Consider the following 12,658-nt stretch of genomic DNA (forward strand, 5'->3'; position numbering starts at 1 on the left):
GGACAGCAGGTGCCTGCTCTGTGAGGAAATGTGCCAGCATCCCATGTGGGCACCAGTTTGAGTCCCGGCTGCTCCACTTCCGATCCAGCTTTCTGCTATGGCCTGGGAGAGCAGTAGAGGATGGCCCAAGTGTGGGAGACCCAGAAGAAGCTCCTGGCTTCAGATCAGCGCAGCCCTGGCCGTTGAGGCCACCTGGGGAGTGAACCGGTGGATGGAAGACCTCTGTCTCTGTCTCAACTATAAACAAGTAAGAAAACAGGCAGGCACGGTTACAGGTTGCCAGGTTCGGATGAGATGGATCTCCGGGGCCAGGCTGGGTGCTGGATCTCAGCTTCTGGGACAGCATTCTTCCTGCAGGGGCTCTGGAGGGCCCCGCTCCCCACAGCTGGGTGGGGCTCCGAGGCGGCGGCAGGATGGCGCACAGATGGGCCACATTGTCTCCACACGTGAGCCTCTGTCTTCATGCCGCCTCTGGGGTCAAGGAGGGGATGGGGCCCACCCTGTGTGGAGTTCAGCCCCTCTCCGGAGGGAGTGTGAGACTAAGGTGACATCTGCACAAGTGGGTTCCATTGCCTGGGATGCCACCTTGTCACGACTAGCTCTCAGTCCATGCTTCGCTGAGAGCCTGGGTGGAGGGGAGGTGGTGGGGCTGTTGGGAGCTGTGGGTGAGATGAGCATAGCACGTGGAGTCCTGTCCCCAGGGCCTCGTCCTGGTCCCCCAACACTGCACCTCGCTGGGCACGGCTCGGCACCGGCCCCCTCGTGACAGTCATCTCAGTCATGTGAGGACAGTCACCCATGAGGAGGATGTCCTGGGCACGTCCCCACTGTCCGGACGCCTAAGCTGGAGATGGGAGAACGTCACTCAGGGGCCCTGACCCTAAGCGGGGGAGCCCGGAGCTGAGCCCTGCCTCTTGGACTGCACAGCTGCCTGCCCGCCGGTGAGACCTCAGGCCCAGCGCAGCTGTAACCAGGCCCCTGGGGGAAGCCCCGTCAGGCCAGGACAGAGCAGAGCTGTGGCTGGGAGGTCCAAGATGGCCCTGGTCATTCCCATGCCCCTTCTCGGGATGCTTCATCTCCACCACGTGGACACCTGGCCCCATGGGAACGGTCAGGGTCCTGGGCGCGGTTGGGCAGGTGGGGAGGAGAGATGAGGAGATTCTTGCCCCTAGTGCAAGACATGGGGATGTGGCAATGAGCATGACAGGTGCAGTTCCTGCCCTCGAGGGCTTACATTTGGGTGGAGAGAGACGACTCCCACATCTATAAATGAACAAGGAGGTCCTCGGGTGTGGCGGGGACGCTCTCTGGTGTTGAGGTGGGAACTAGGAGGGGCGGTCAGGGTGGCTTCCTGGAGGAGGGGACATTTCAGCTGGGGTCTGCATGGCGAACACTCAGCTCTGAGACCATCAGGGAGGAGCTCTCTGGGCAGACAGAACAGCAGGTGCAAAAGCCCTGGGGTGGAGAGAGCCCGGGGTGTTGAAGGATGGACACTGCAGCTGGAGTTGCGGACCCAGGAGCGAGTGGCCCACAGCAGCGTCTTTGAGGCCGGCAGGGTGCAGATCCCACAGGGCTGACGGCTGAGGTCTAGGAGCGTGGATGTAACCCTGAGTACAACGGGAAGCTGGTGGTGATGGTGACGATCTGGTTTGATTCGTGTTTTAGAGAGATCCCTCTGCAGAATGGACAGTAGATTGCAGGAAGCAAGAGTGATGGTGTGGAGGTCAATTTGAGGCACTGTGTGAGCCTTGGTGCAAAACGATGGGGGCATAGGGTCAGGGGGCTGTGGGGGAGACGAGTGACAGGTTTACACGTGTCCTGGGACCAGAGGCGGGCCTTCCTCAGCAATGGCCACTCTGTCCACCCAGGTGCTCAAGGCCAGAGCTGGTCCTCATGTCCCTCTGCCTCCCACCCACAGCTGTGTGGGGAGACGGGAAGAGCAGAGGGAGCCGGGCTGTGGAGTGGTGGAATCAGGCATCCGGTTTTGAACTGGTTAATTTAGGGGTCTGCTAGACCCTCAGGAGTACTTCGAAGAGTTTGTGGGAAAAAAAATGAAAAGGCGAGTTTATTTTTAGTGCCGGAACTGAATCTGTATATAGTTTGTTTCATAGTCTACATTTTCCAGGAAGTTTCTGAAGACCCTCAGGCAAGCAATGGAGTCGTTTGGCTGTTGTAGGTCAGGAGCCAAGGAGAGGCAGGGGCTGGAGCAGCGGTCAGGTCAGGTGGCAGTGGTATGCAAAGCCAGGGGACTGAGGAGGCCCTGGGGGGAGGGGAGGGGAGAGGAGGGGTGGGGCGTGGAGCAGGGAAGTGAGGCGGGCACACTGCAGACCTCAAATGAGCAGTCCGTGGAGGAGACTGCAAGGTACGATGGGGTGATGGGCTGTGCAGTGGCTGGAGATGCAAGGTACGATGGGGTGAGCGGTGGCCGGGGAGGCAGGCAGAAGCAGTCCTGGGAAGGGATCTCTGACCTCTTGGAGGCTGTCGGTGACCTTGGCAGAGCTGTGGGGGCTGAAGCCAGGGCAGATGGAGAGACCTCAGTTGCGCACTGCTTTCAGAGGGGTTTTGCCAGAATTGGAGGCAGAGACCTTGGACGGGCACCTGGAGAGGACATGGGTCAGAGGCAGAGATGACAGCGAGTTTGTGAGCTGCTGACCCATAGGTGGGGGGGTTTACCCAAAGAGGGTGGAGACCCCTCTGGGAGTGCCATTCAAGGAGCCTGGGGGTGGAGGGTGGGACTCGGCACAGGAGGGGAGGGGAAGGGGCACTTTGCTCAGCCTATCCCACAGGCAGGCAGCCAGGGAAAAGACGGCCTGGGCAGCAAGTGTACGCACCTTGCGTGTGCAGTGCAAGAGAAGAGAGGCTGAGGGCTCGGGTCCTGCAGTCCCAAGTCACAGGTCCTTGAGAGTTGTGTGGCCTTGGGCTGCTGTTTGGATTTTTTTTTTTTAAAGATTTGTTTGAAAGAGTTAGTGAGATACATCTTCCATCCACTGACTGACTACCAAAAGGCTGCAATAGCAGCGGCTGGATGGATCCAAAGCCAGGAGCTTCTTCCAGGTCTTCCAGGTGGGTTCAGGGGCCCGAGGACTTGGGCCATCTTCCGCTGCTTTCCCAGGTGCATCACCAGGGAGTAGGAACAGAATTGGAGCAGCCGGGACTTGAACTGGTGCCCACGTGGGAAAAGTTCTCTGAGACTGTGTTTGCCTGCATGCAGAGCCAGGTGGTCAGTGGGCTGAATCCCTTTGGCTTTGGATAGAGGTCAAGTGAGATCCCAGGTGTAGGCTGTGTCGGGTTCCACACCAGTGCTCCGACACAGCAGCCTGCAGGTGGCGCTATTCTGCCCCGCCACTTCCTTGGTGCCGTGTTGGGGCAGTCCCTGGACTTTGCTTGCCTCGGTGGTCTCATCTGAACCATGTGGGCAGTAGCAGAGTCCTTTCTGTAGAGTTGCTGAGTTTAATGACTTCCAGTGTGCAGAGTTCGAGACAGCAGCTGGCACGTGGTAGGTGTTCAAGAAACAGAGTGTTGGCACAGCGGCAGATGACAGCGGTGACGACTGCATTGCCGTGTGCTCCGCTGACCCCTGGGCCAGATCACCTGGTGTCCTTGGCTGTGCCACGTGTGGCGGGGCCAACCCCTACCCCATCAGCCCCTGCTCAGCTCTGCGCCGTGTGTTTTGTGCGTTCCCACGAACCCATTCATCTCTGGCCGTGAGGTCGCGAGGCTTTGGAAACTGATTTGTAGAACTGCCCTCTTCTGACCCTTTCAACTTCCCTTGCAGTCCCTCGGCGCCCTAATGAGAAGCAGGCTATCGCGGGCACCTCGGTGGAGTGCGCGGACAGCGCCGTCTGAATTCTGAGGCCATCACAGGCACTCTCAGGGCCCGAATATGAATCTGCATAATTAAGAATCCGAATGGTAATCCCTGAGCGGGCCCTGTGAGTGAGCATCAGGTTTAATAGCGGATTAGGAGGGGGAATTAAAGTGGCCCAAGGGGTACACGCAGAGACTTCAAACACCTTTCAGAAAACAAATTAACGTGGTTGGCAGAAACCCTTCTCGGGGGCGGGGAGGCTTTCCTCGGGCTCCCCGCTCTCTTTGAAATGTATTTTTAACACTTGTATAAACAGTTTGGGCCTGGGACGTGGGGCTTCCTGTGCCCCCTTCATTAGCTGGTGTCTCTGGGAGAAGAATTTGGCTCATTATCTGAACGTTTTGATCTCGCAGGTTAGGCCCAGCCCGGGGCCACCCTTTTTCCTTTCCTGTTGCCTGGTGGAGTGGAACCAGTGATCCTGGGCCTCCGCTGCCTCCACGCCTTCCTGCCGAGCTGGCTGCCCAGCGGGGCTCATGGAACCTTGAGGACTGGACTCCTTGGGCATGGCAGTGGCTGGGGGGCTAGCCCTTGGCACCCAGCCTCCCAGACCCCTTCCGTCTCTCCAGCTGGGTCGGCAGTGGAATCTGAGGCTGGCAGGTAGTGAGCTCCCCGACCCTGGAGGTGTTCAAGTGGTGTCCTGGCAGAGGTGCTAAGGGACTCTGTGCCCAGCTGTGGAGTGGGCCTGGACAGTCACTGAAGTTCCTTGTAAACCTGAGAGTCTGCGATTGCTACTCCACACGTGGAATCTGCGCAGGGCCACGTGGATCCTGGCCAGCAACCAGGCTGGAGGAGGCAACGCCAGTGTCCGTCCAGCCTTTGGTGGCCCCTGTTCTGCTGTCCTTGGTCAAGGCCAAGGAGGAAGTGTCCTGTTCTCCAGGGGAGGCTGCAGGCTTACAGGCTTGTGCTCCATCTGCTTTAGAGATTTGAGTCTGCAAGGAATTTAGGCAAAATCTCTAGATGATATCTGTCTAGTTTCCCTTTTCACGTTCACACTCCTCCTGTGTGCACTTAATAGGCACTTACTGTGTGCCCAGGGACTGCTCGCAGTGCTCATTCACTCATTTCATAAACTGTTAGGGAGAGGCACTGTTAGTGTTCCCATTTTACAGAGAAGGAAACTGAGGCCTAAGGAGATCGAAATACCTGGCTGAGGTCTACACAGAAGGAAGTGGTGAAAAACAGCATCTTGGGGAGGGGGGTGGAGGTGCCCTTTGACTTGCCTGGGTTTGGCTGGCCCTGCCCGGCCGTGGTTCTTGACCTCCTGGAGGCAGAAGTGAGGCTTGGCCATTGCAACTTGGTCAGTGCCTGAGCATCTTCAGCCGTCTTAAGCTGGGCATGGCAAGTGGTGAGCGTGGTATTTCCTGTTCCAAAAATAGCAGAGCCCCGTGGGCTGCCGGTCAGTGGCCTCTGGGCTGGTGAGCAGGCTGTGTTCTGGATATTTCCACCACCTTTCAAATGGACTGGGAGTTAGAGGTGAACTTGTGAGGGGGCGGGGGGTGCTGATTCGCCCTGAGTTCACACAGGGCCTGTTGCCCCCCCGTGCTGGGTGTACTTCCTGCCCCTGTCGGGTGGGTGTCTGTGACTCGAGGAAGGAGGCTTGGTTTCCCCGGGCTGGGGGTAGGGACCAGGAGAGGGTGTGGGGACCATGCTGTCCTGCCTCTCTTGGGAGGTGACAGGTCACCAGCTTTGCTGCCCCTCTCAGAAGGACCTGCTCTGCTCACAGGGACTCTGCTGTCCTGTTGCACAGCCCCAGTCACCCGAGGGGGCTGCTGAGGAGACCGCGGGGGACTCCTGCAGCGTTCGTGGCCTGGCTGCACCCAGGCGTGGGATTTGGGCAGAGCTGGAGGCGTGGGAGCATCTCGTGGAGTGGGGGAGCAGGGGTCGCATCATGGCTCACACCCTTCCACCAGGACCAAACTGGGCTCCCAAAACCGTATGCTTGTTTCCAGCTCCCAGTGTTCCGTGCTGCCCGTAGCAATCTGTGTGAGCAGAGCAGTGGCAGAGGGCAGGAGTCGGCGGCCCACGGCCTCACGCCTGCTTCTGAACCTAGGACAGAAGCTTCCCCCTCGTGCAGCTGTGGGAAGCTGTGAGCCATGGCAGGCAGGCTCCGCAGGACCTGGTGGGTGTGGGGAGCAGCTGGGAGGAGAGAGAGCAGGTGACCAGGGCACGAGGCTGGGATTGGCAGGCGTGGGCAGGAGGGTGGTGGCCGCCCAGATGTCCGACGCCTCGTTCCATGCCGTGCTGGCAAGGGCTGAGCAACAGGTTCTGTTGGAACCCAAAAGAAACCAAAAAGGCCTGAAGCTGCAGCGTTTTCTGATTTCTTGCTTTCAGGTTGGCAGTGCCACATCCCTGTGAGCCGTGTGAGCCGGCCTGGCACTCGGGCCTCGCCTCCCGGGCCCTGCTGTGCGGGGTTTGCAGGGGAGGCGGCCGGGAGGGCACTGGAGTGGAGGTGAGCAAGTGGGCAGGATACTGTTGCAAAATGCAGCTCTGGCAGTGTTCGGCGTTGGGGAAGAGCCTGGGGGTGTGGCCTGTGGGGCTGTGCCCCGCTCCAGGGAGCCAGAGGCAGTAGGCAGGGGAAGGGTCCTTGGAACGTTGGTCAGGTCGGGTCCCCTTGCAGTCAGTGAAGTGTGCCCCTTTCTCTCTGTCGCCAACTCCTGGGCCCCAGGCCCCTGTGTGCTCAGGCTGGGCCTGGAGCGGTTTCACACGGGAGTGCTTGGCTTCCTTTGCTACGACCGGCCCAGAGATTTAAAAATGACAGCATGGATTCCCCCAAGAAATGACCTGGAAAGATTCACTGGGGGAAAAAAGTTTTCTTGGAAAGAAAGTCAGTCAGGGAACTCGGGGCAGAAGGGCATGTCGGGCCTGGCTCAGCTCAGCTCAGATTTGGACTGGACAGGAAGCAGCCGGGGCGTCGTGCCCGGATCCCGCACAGGCCAGGGGCCCTAGGACACAGGGACGTGGGTAAGGCTCCCGCAGGCTGAGGGTGGTCGGGGCGCAGAAGTGGGCTGTGCACTGCCCTTTGCTTCCACCCTCAGATCGGCTCCCTGCCCTAATCCGTGTCCCAGGGGCTGGCCTTGCGCCATGCGATTCCCAGGCCCACCTTGCCAGCAGCTCTGGCCTGCTTTGGCCCACGGGAGGTACCGACAGGAGACTGGCGGGGAGGAGGGGGAGGAGGAGGGAGAGCGTGTGTTCCCCAATCCCTGGCTCAGGCCACGCCTCCTCCGTGGCTGCAGTTGTCCTGCCCACTCTGCAGTCTGAGCTCCCCTAGACCAAGGAGGCCCTTGGGTGGCTTTGGCTCCCACCAGACAGCCCTGTCCCCTGAGCTCTGGAAGGGCCGCCACCTCCTTCCGCCCTCCAGGGCTTTCTGCTGCTGCGGGTCTCTGCCTGCCTCCCTGTCCATCCCCTGCTTGATTTTGTGGCTCTTGTTAGCTTGTAGCTGGTTCATCCTGTTAGCTTGTCTGTTGCTGCCTGTTCCTTGGGGTGAGAAGGAAGGAAGGATGGAAGGAAGGGGTGGGGTGGGATCTGCCCCTCACCATGCCTTTGGGCCAGACCAGATAGATGCCTGCGGGCAGCTCAGCCTCTGCTGCCTGCACCCCAGAGCCCCCAGTGCAGACTTGGAGACCTCCATCTGCACCCAGCCAGGGCTCATTGGGGCCAGGTCCCTGACCGAAGTCCAGGGTGACTCACTGTCCTGTGGGTCATGGCTGACCTGTCAGGCCTCTGCCAGGACCCAGTCACTGACAGGTGCCTTTGAAGCGTGCCTGCCACCTCCTCACCACTGCCGCTCTTGCCCCACTCTGCCCAGGAGGGCCCCTGAGCACGGGGCAGCTCTCCCCTTCCTTTAGCATCTTGGGAGCTAGAGAAGAAAGTGCAAGGCTGTTCTGTCTTGTGAAGGGAGACACTGCACCAGGGACAAGTGGGCTCAGCTTCTAGAAGCTTCCAAGTGCCAAATGTGGCCACAGGAGAGTTCGGTCTCGGGGACGTGCCAGGAGCAGAGATGGAAAGTCACCAATCTGGCCCCTTCTGTTACATGTGTGTAGATGTGGAGGCCTGAGAGTACCCGAGAATTTGTAATGTGGCACTGAGCCAGGGGTGGAGCAGGCACTCAGCAGGCCTGGGCCGTGCCACAGACACGGAGCAGATGGAGTCACGCAGTGAGGAGGGTGGCACTCGGCGGCCACACCACCCTGCTCACAGGCTGTTGGCAGCTTCCTCCCCCTGGCCCTCAGACCTCTCGCTCAGAGGTTGGCAGAGGCCAGGTCAGCACCCGGGTGCACCTGGCCACCCGTCTGCAGGTGCATGGTGTGTGTGTGAGCATGAGAAACACCTCAGTCCGCAGTGGCAGCGCCTGGGACTGGGTTGCACAACAGCCCTATGACTGTGGCTGTGCTCATGTTACTGCGTGTGGAGCTAAAAGGGCTGCAATGCTGAGGGAGAGGGAGGGAGAGGGAGAGGGGGGGGGGAGGGAGAGGGAGAGGGAGAGGGAGAGGGAGAGGGAGACCTCCCCAGGGCTGGTACCCTCGGGTGTATTTCCAGGGGAGGCCAAGATGGTGACCCTCAGCCAGAGTGAGAGGAGGCAGCAAGGTGAGTCCTGGGTGCGAGTCCTCCATGGACTTGAGAGCAGTGCCCACTGCTCCCTTCCAAGCCAGGACCCACCTGCACACCCACTCTCCCCCCCCCCACCCGGAATTTCTGCACGCTTGCCCACACTGGGCAGTGCCTCGGGCTCTCACACATTTGAAATCCTGAGTGCGTGGAGAGGAGAAGGTGACACCCAAGCAAAGTGTGGATTCAGGACAGTCTAACAGTGGGCAGCCATGTTTGGGTGGGAGGCACTCAGCAGGTGCAAGAGTCCCACAAGGCCCCTGGGAGCACAGGTCACTGGCTGGTCACACAAGGCCTTCTGTGAACTGGCCTGTCCTGCTGTGGTCCGGGAACACCGGGAGCCCTGGTAGGTTTTGGAGCAGGGGAGTGTTGGTGCCAGAGGTGGTTCCGGGAAGGTAGGGAGGGCATGGACAGGGCGTGGGACACAGCTGCAGGCCAGGGAGGGTGGAGCAAGGTGGGTAGGCCAGGGTGGGGCACAGGGTTTCTAACAGAAGCCCTAAGAGGCTGGCTCAGGGCGGTGCCACAGAGGGTAGAGCTAGGTTTGGTCAGTCTCCCTCTGCTGCCCCCACCCTCGGAGAGGGGCTGCTTCCTCATGGCAGGAGAGCTTGGCTCAGGGTGATGCAGTGTCAGGAGAAGTCTGCGGACCAGCAGCATGGGCAAGCAGCCCAACCTCTCTCTCAGCCCCACGTGGGTCCTCTGTGGATGGGGCGGGCCACCTTGGGCGTGAAGGGATGATGGGGAGGATCGGGTGCAGGCAGGTGCCTGGGAAGTGCTCAGTGACTGGTGGTAAAGAGAACAGCGACCCCCATGCTGGCGACGAGTCAGCACCCTCCCCTCCCTGGTCTGGTCTCTGCTCAGCCTGTCCAGGCTCCCTGGGGTCAAGGTGGACAGCCACCAGGGCTGCCCTCCCCAGGTGCACTTTGGCCTTCTCACTGTACCCATGGCTTGGCAGAGGTAGGAGCCGGCTTGCCGTTTCTGCCCACCAGGTCACGGAGGGGTCAAGGCAAGTGCTGCCCCACCCACGGGCAGAGGCTGGGCCCAAGCTGTCTCGCCAGCTGTCTCCTGGCCTGGGGAACTGGCGGGAAGGCTTGCCAGGGGTGATGGCCTGTCCATACTGCTTGTACTTGTCATGTTCAAATCCCTTCTCCCTTGATGCCAGAAGTGATCAGGAGGGATTCTGGGAGCAGGAGAGGCTTTTTAGTAGCATTGCTGGGGGGACCTCCACAGGTGACCAGCTGGTATTCTGGGAGGAGCCCCGGAGGGGGGGTGTCTCCCTGGTCGTGGGGGCAGGGATGTAGACAAGCCCCTCCTCCTCTGCCAGTTTCCTTTCAGGGTCCTTGGCCTGTACATTCCAGGCATTCCTGGGGGCGTCCTGGGGGCAGCTGGCTCCAGGAAGAGAGCAGAAGCCTGGGGGGGGCAGGTGAGGGGCAGGCGGGGGTGCTGCACTGCTGTGCATGGGCCTGGGGCCCGTTCCTCCCCGCCCACACCATGCCCACACCATGCCCCAGCTGGCCTGCGTGCTGCCCCTGGCCTGCGCAGGCTGCCAGGCCTTTGTGTGCACGGAGTGCTTGGCTCCCCTTGGGCTCATGTGCATGGAGGGGACTGCATGAGGATGTTTCGAAACCAGCAGGCCACGCCTTCCTGCTCTCGGAGGCGCTGTGCCAGGGCAGAGGCCGAGTGTGTGTGTGTGTGTGTGTGTGTGTGGTGGGGGTGGGGTGTGAGAGACCCCTGGGAAGGTGAGGGGCTGGCGCTGGCTGTCGGGGTGCGCCGAGCCCAGCCCAGGCTTGGTTTTTCTCCCTGGGGTCTTGGACGGACAGTGGGGGAGCCTTCTTCAGCATGGGGAGAAAGAGGCCGGGGAAAGTCTTTGCTCCTGGGGCCGCTCCCGAGCCAGCTGGAGAGACAGGGCAGAAGGGAGGGTGAATGAGAAGGGGAGGTTTTCATGAATCCTGGGGAGCAGGATGTAGGAGAAGCCGCCGGATTCCAGGGTGTTTTTGGAGACCTCTTGGGGATAAGATATTGGACACAATGACCTGCTGCCCCCCGCCTGCTCCGCCCCCCCCCCCACAGTTGCTGGCTCAGGATCTGGGCTGGGTGCCCAGCCAGCCCATCCCCAGAGCACTGTACCTGTGGTAGCCACCAGCTGTGTGGCCCAGGAATTAGAGGTCCCTGTAAAACAGAATCATGGTACTCTAGTCCGTCTTTGCAGGGAAATAAAACCCAAACTGAAGAGAGAGGATATAATGTTCTCAAGTGTAAGTTTTTCTCCCATAAATTTTTAATTAAACCTTTGGCACCCATTATGCCTTCGTCCCTGGAAAGCCCAGGCAGACGCCAGAATGCCGGGACTCTTTGAAGCACGTGTGAGTCCCGGGAGGGGTGCACGGCCCCTGATGGGTCTGGCTGCGGTTGGGGCGCGAATGCTTCCGGGATGGCTTCCCCGCTGTGCTGCTGGTGGGTGTGGTTGTGCCTGGTCCGTGTGCTGGAACCTGGCATGTCAGTGCTTGGCTTTCATGACAAGTGCCCTGGCCATGGAATAGGCAAAGAGAAGGATGGCTCAGAGCCTTGTTTCTCAGTCTTCAAAAATCTGCTTCTCCGTCTGGACAAAAATTTGCATTAAGATGCAGCGGGGTAAGCAGCCGCTTGCAACCCTGGCGTCCCCGTGTCAGGGTGCTGGTTTGCATCCCAGCTGCTCTGCTTCCAGTCAAGGTTCCTGCTGGTGTCGGTAGGAAGCTAGCAAAGGGGGCCCACATGCTTGGGCCCCTGCTACCCGTGTGGGAGACCTGGATGGACAACCTCAACTGTTGCAGCCAGTTGGGGAATGCACAGTGGAAAGAATCTCTCTCTCTCTCTCTCTCTCTCTGCTCCTCTCTCTCTCCCTCCTTCCCTCTCCCTCCCTCTCCCTTTCTGCCTTTCACCCCCCTCATTCTGCCTTTCAAATAAATAAGTAAATAAATGAAACTTCTAAAAAAAGATTTTTAAAAGGCAGAGTTAGAAAGAGAGTTCTTATATCTGCTGGTTTCCTCCCCAAATGTCCAAAATGACTGGGCTGGGTCAGGCTGGAGTCAGGAGCTTCTTCTGGGCCTCCCACATGGATACAGGGGCCCAAGCACTTGTGCCATCCTCCGCTGCTTTCCCAGGCCATTAGCAGGGAGCTGGATCAGAAGCGGAGCAGCCAGGGCTAGAACCGGCACCCATAAGGGATGCTGGTGCTGCAGGCGGTGGCTTTACCCACTATGCCACAACACCAACCCCAGATAAATTTTTTAAAGGTCTGTTTAAGTTCTTTTGATCTTCCCAAGATCATCAGGGAACATGTCTTGTAACTTGGCTTTGCTGCATGATTTAAGAAGCCGGTTCCCTGCTTCTGGGTGGCGTTTGTGTCTGCTGTTGCACCTGTTAGCTGCCAATGTCCCAAGGAAGCTCGGTTCAGCCGCGTCCATTCAGACAGGAGTGAGGTCGGGCGGAGTCTGCGGGCCGTGTGGGGCAGAGGCCGAGATGTCGGTCTGCTGGTGGCCAGAGTTGCGTCTGTGTGGCAGGTGGCTCCTGGCGCAGTGCCTGGCACCTTGCTAGAGTTTGCTGGCCGTAACTGCACAGGGAAGGAGGTGAGGAAGAGACTTGTAGAGTGAGGATTAGGAAGAAAAGAACTGAGCATGTGTTTCAGGTAGATTTTAGCACCCCCAAAGGCTGCCGAGGCTGCCTGGGAACAGGACAGTTTTACAGAGTTATCAAGTAATCCCTCGTTACAACTGATGCGGCAGGGTTGTGGGCAGGGTTTGGGTTTTATGTCAGGGCTGGTTATCCCACACGCGTGAAAACGGCGCCTTTGTGTCACTAGTGCCGCCTGGTCTGCTTGCGAGCATCTGTTTGCAGGCCTCCACCCTGCATTGGCATTGATTAACTCAGAATGCAGAAACAGAAGTGGCCCGAGGCTGTGTCTTCCTACTGTTAAACCCATTCTTGGCTGTTTAACACGAGTAAAACTCCTCATCTCATTTTGTTGGTAGCTTTGTTTGTATTTAATTTCCACATTTGTTGAGGCTTTTGGTTTTTGTTCAAGGGCGATAGATACGAGGTGTGGATAGCTCTCCTTTCTGCTTCTGGGCTTGTATCCGTTCATTTGCCTGCGGTGTTCACGGGGCTGCCGCTGTGTGCCAGGTGTTGCCTGGGGCTGAGACTGCGGCCATG

The 12,658-nt window shown here is 59.2% G+C and overlaps 1 long non-coding RNA gene across 1 annotated transcript in view; it reads left to right on the top strand.

Moving 5' to 3' along the window:
- Positions 1–8,338: 8,338 nt before the first annotated feature.
- The window catches only part of LOC103347871 (uncharacterized), an 80,935-nt gene continuing 76,615 nt past the window's right edge, over positions 8,339–12,658 (top strand). Inside the window, exon 1 of the long non-coding RNA XR_011389735.1 lies at positions 8,339–8,452. This is a non-coding gene — a long non-coding RNA (uncharacterized lncRNA). The remainder of the gene's footprint in view (positions 8,453–12,658) is intronic.

The sequence above is a fragment of the Oryctolagus cuniculus genome, chromosome 6 (assembly GCF_964237555.1).
Source record: "Oryctolagus cuniculus chromosome 6, mOryCun1.1, whole genome shotgun sequence".
NCBI lineage: Eukaryota > Metazoa > Chordata > Mammalia > Lagomorpha > Leporidae > Oryctolagus > Oryctolagus cuniculus.